This window comes from Gigantopelta aegis, chromosome 3 (assembly GCF_016097555.1).
Source record: "Gigantopelta aegis isolate Gae_Host chromosome 3, Gae_host_genome, whole genome shotgun sequence".
Taxonomy (NCBI): domain Eukaryota; kingdom Metazoa; phylum Mollusca; class Gastropoda; order Neomphalida; family Peltospiridae; genus Gigantopelta; species Gigantopelta aegis.
The window spans coordinates 3096317-3101528 of NC_054701.1; positions in this window are offsets into that span (position 1 = coordinate 3096317).

The following is a 5212-nucleotide window of genomic DNA, read 5'->3' on the forward strand; positions in this document are numbered from 1 at the left end:
TACTGGAACTTCTGAAGATTAAACTAAGTATTTCAGCTGTAGAGCAAATGAAACTGTATACAGACACACAGAAATGTGAGGCTGCGAACCGTTCTCTCAGTGTTTTCCTTACCTAAGAATGTGAACTATTCACGAACGATGACTGGGAGAGCTGCATCCACCATCCACAGGCTGAACAACGCCCCGGGAACATCCATGATAGAAAAAGTGCAAGTACTGTGGCATCGAACTGTCAGCTCGGGTGAGGCGTTTCACTGCGTCAGATGGACAAAGAGTCGGACTATCAAAAAAAAGATATCAAAACAATCCACAGGTGATTAAAAGGCACTTAGTCCAGCAAGGAAGTAAAATTAGAGATCACTTACGATATAAACATTTGCACAGAGATCAACAAGCTGACTACAAGAAAGGATTATTAGATATTGACAGTCAAAGAACAGACAACTCCTGTAACCACAGTTATTCAAAGTAATTTTTGTCACAAACCTTCAAGTGATACATATAATATAGGAACTATCAGTTTGCATGATAGCATTTCTGCTGTGGATATGAACCCTAGACATTGAAGACTGACTTTAAACAATAAAAAATAGTAATGTGAATAAATGTATGCTTTTGAATAAATGTATCATGTGATATTTATATGTGATATTTATATGTGATTTTATGACATAAAATATTTCTTTAAATTAAACTTTGTTATTGTTTTACATTCTTATATGTTATGCATTCTGAGATGCAAGAGGCAGGGAGGGTATTGTCCATGTCCCTGACAGACATCCCGGTTCACACATTGTATGCGCGAGCTGTTAATTGCATGTGGCTCAGCAGATAAGTGATCTTTAAACATACAAAGACGGTTATGGCACAGTGACTGATGTCACTGCCATCTATGTCCATCTCCTTATTAAAGACCATGAAACTTAATCTGTGAGCATTTACTGTACGATACTGGCCTGTGATTGGTGATTTGAACTTAATAGCACCATATCCATTTGCTCTGGGAGGCCCATTCCACATATACATTCACCATTTGGCCCAGGATCACATTTTGAAAAAATTACCCTCTGGTATTTTTGATAAAAAGCCTCCATTTTCACTTGTTCAATTAGCTCAATTACTCAAAGTGAGGCCCTCACAGGGTGCAGAGATACATTCTGATTGAAAAGAATGACCTATGACCTGATAGGGGTACAATGCATGCTGAATTATGTCATAATTTGTGAAATTACAAATTTTGAAAATATAAATATAATAAAATTTAATTTAATTTAAAGAAATAAAATATTCATCACCCAAACTGATAACTTTCAGATTTCCACCTATCTGCACAATTATCATGTACATTTTGAGTGCTGTAACTGGCATAATTACCTCACAATTTGGTATCAAAGTGTGTCACCCTGTGTCAAACATCATTGAAGAAATCCTCCATATTGACTTATTTGACCTTAACCTTCAAAGTGAGGCTCTCATAGGGTGTAGGGATACAGCCTGGTTGAAAAGAATGACCTATGACCTGATAGGGGTACAATGCATGCTGAATTATGTCATAATTTGTGAAATTACAAATTTTGAAAATATAAATATAATAAAATTTAATTTAATTAAACAAAATAAAATATTCACCACCCAAACTGATTAGTTTCAGATTTCCACCTATCTGGACAATTAGCATGTACATTTTGAGTGCTGTAACTGACATTGTTTACCTCACAATTAGGTATCAAAGTGTGTCACCCTGTGTCAAAACATCCTACTATATCAGGCCTCAGACCACAATTAATTTCACTATGTATTCTCATGTAGCCCCAGTGGCTGTAGCACTTTTATTAATTTCACCAGGCCATTAGCATTTCACGGGAAACATTACCTGCCTGGGCCCATTGAACACTCGAAAGGACGACATCTGTTGTCCAGCTCTTTTCCGCGTTATATCAATGTAAACAAACACACGTGGGCTAAGGGACCGAATCACACCCATTTCTCTGCATTTTACACAAATTTTGCATGACTTCAATGTGCTCTGGGGGACATTATGCAGTATCCAGTGTAAACCAAGTGCACATATTCACTAACTGCATCCTCTCACCTGTCAAACCCAGTGTAACAATCCAGTATACTAAGCAGCTCCCCAGCCATTAATCACATCACAAGAAAACTATATTTTCTCGCATTAACTTCCGTATTTTGGACAACCAAATGGGTGGATAACTCTAGTCTGAGGCCACCTGTCCCAGAGACGTGAAATGGTGCTCTGGTGGGCGTTCATGTAGCGTGCGACAGCTGACTGCGATTCATCTAACTGGAGGCGGCCTATTGCAATGTTTCGATTCGGCAGGTTTAGTCTTGACATCTTGTAACTCGTCTACGTCAAAATGGAAATGAGGCATCATTGCGAGCATTGCAGCTTTAAATACCCATCACTACCCCAATCTTTTCCCCGAGTTTCGCGTGCATTCGCCAAAATCTGACCATTTCACGCCTATTTCTTGCAATTGTCGCACAACGTGCGTTAAAATTGTTTTAGGGTGCATTTGGGCATGCTCTCCCATTCTAGGAACATTAACAAACATGGTCATTCAGCAACATTGTAAAAAAACACACGATATTTTGTAAAATCAAATACTTTTCTTCTTTCCCAATTATCCATGCGTTTCTTTTTTGACAGAGTATATAATAAACTAACTAGTAATCTTTAACTCAAAAAATAATATTTAAAATATATTTAAAATAAGAATAGAACTCAGGGTTGTTTTAAGGATACCCGGGGCCTGTACCACAAATAACAGCGGGGTCCCCTTCCCAGGATATATAGTTTGCAAACCCCTCGGGGAAGAGAGGAAAAATTACATGGGCAAAATAAATGTACACATCACCGCGGGGCCCCCTGAAGCGCGGGTACGGTAGCACGTGCTACATGTGCTACTAGGATAAATCGGCTCTGATAAAACTACTTAGAAAGTCAATCCTTGTGTATAAACGAATGGAATTTGGGGGGTTTTCTTGGCATCTTGATAGCCCATTTTCAGACAATGATCAGTTCCTCTTTTGGAGTTTTATAGCCCAAACATTATTATTTAGAAGAGTTCAATCCCGTTACTCTTAGGTCTTAATCACTAAATCGTGAATTTTAGCGTTGACCGTTGTCGAAATGTCCAGGGACGGGAGAATGGGTGACGGAGGGGGGGGGGGGGGGCGAGAAAAAGATATAGAATCAACTTTGCTTCGTATATAAGTATGACTGTCATATATTCCATTGTAATTTGACTTTGATAACCTTTTTTTAAAGGGCACTATTCTAGGGACGGCTCGGTCTAGGTAGGGCAGTTATACATGAAAGCGATACAAAGGGGCACTTGTAAGAACTTGTAAATTAAAACTAAAAGGTACTATTCTAGGGACGGCTCGGTCTAGGTAGGGCAGTTATACATAAAAACGATACTAAGGGACACAGTTGTAAATTATAGCTTTAAAGGGCACTATTCTAGGGACGACTCAGTCCAGGTAGGGCAAATATATACATATATATATAGAAGTCAAACCATACTGCGTGAAAACATGAATGGAATGTTTTACTGCAATATGGTTTGATTTCTTTTAGCTTAATTTTAAAATGTCCGACTTTTGACTTTTTCTTTATAAAATATATTATCTCAAGCTCCCATTGCTACCTTCGAGGAGAGGTGCCAGCAACACAGGATTTTCTACTCGTGTGTGTGTGTGTGTGTGTGTGTGTGTGTGTGTGTCGATCTCTGAAAGAGTCCCTTACATGCTGAGAAATCTCAATAATATTTCTTTACCCTCTCCTAGAACTACTTTACTTCAATCGTCGTTTATCCATTCGACAATAAAATTTTGGAATACCATCCGAGCTGATATTCGAAATTGTCAAAATATATCTTCACCTAAAAATAAGCAATAAAATCCGATGTCCCATGCGTTGCACATTAGAAGTGAAAAATGTATTGCATACCAAGTTACGACACGTGTTTAGTTATTTTAAAAGCAAAATTGATGTATCGAGTTGGACTTAGCGCGGATTCTTTCGTGTAGTTATGGAAATAATTTTAAAAACAGTTTTAATTTTTTCTGTAAATGCATTTTATAGGTTAATTGTTGCTGTTTTTTTGTTGTTGTTTTTTTATGAATGGCTATACGAAGACACATTCCGTGGAATTCATAGCAAATATTTCAGCCAATAAATTTACAATTCATTTTAAATGGTAAAGGTTTTAAAGTATAGAAGATAATAAAACAAATTAAATAAATAAATGCATGTGTATGTACATGTACATACATAATATATAAATGGAAAAAAAAAACGTTTCCATTAATTAGTAGGCCTAAATAGTAAATAATGTATGGCAGGCACGGCGGAAGCAAGCAGATATTGCGGGTGGGAGGTGGGGGGCTGACTGAGATTGAGGGTGCAAAGCAAACTTTCTAGGAGGGTTCGGAGATATGCTCCTTCGTACAAAATTTAAAAACTAGATATCCTGAAATGTAATTTCCTGCATTCTGCAAGTAAAATTGATCTCTGCCTTAAGATTTACTACCGTGCCTATCAGATTGCGATGTCTTGTTCGTTTTGATTGTAGCAAACCTGCTGTCTGATTATCGAACACATAGATAATTTTTTCTTCTTTTTTTCTTCTTTCTTTCTTTCTTCCCTTCCTTTCTTCTTTCTTTCTCGCTTTCAATAATATTCATTTCTGTTCATATTTAAATTGCATAAATATATTATATGTAGGCTATGCATTATGAAGAATGTCTAGTAAGTTGTATAACTTGTTCTTAGTCCATCGGTAGTTGTTTGTTTGTGTTGTTGTTGTGGTTTTCTTTTTCAGGTTGTTGTTATGTTTGTTTTTGTTTGCGGGGTTTTGGGGGGGGGGTTTTGTGTGGGTTTTTTTTTGGGGGGGGGTGTTTCTTTATTGATGGGGGTTTTTTTTAAAGCAATTAAATTGTTTGCAAATTAATTTATTATCACAGACAATTAAATTTAAAAAACAACAATACAAAAACAAAACAAACAAACAAACAAGCAAGCAGAAAATCTACCTGGGTCGAAACGATCAGAGACAACCAAGAAGAAGAGCGAAACGACTCGGGACGAATGCGAATAAGGGTGTAACATCTTGAGGTGCGAACAAGTTTTAGACGAAATGTGCACAATTCGTTTGGGTTGCGTCCCATGAGTTGGGAGTTCATT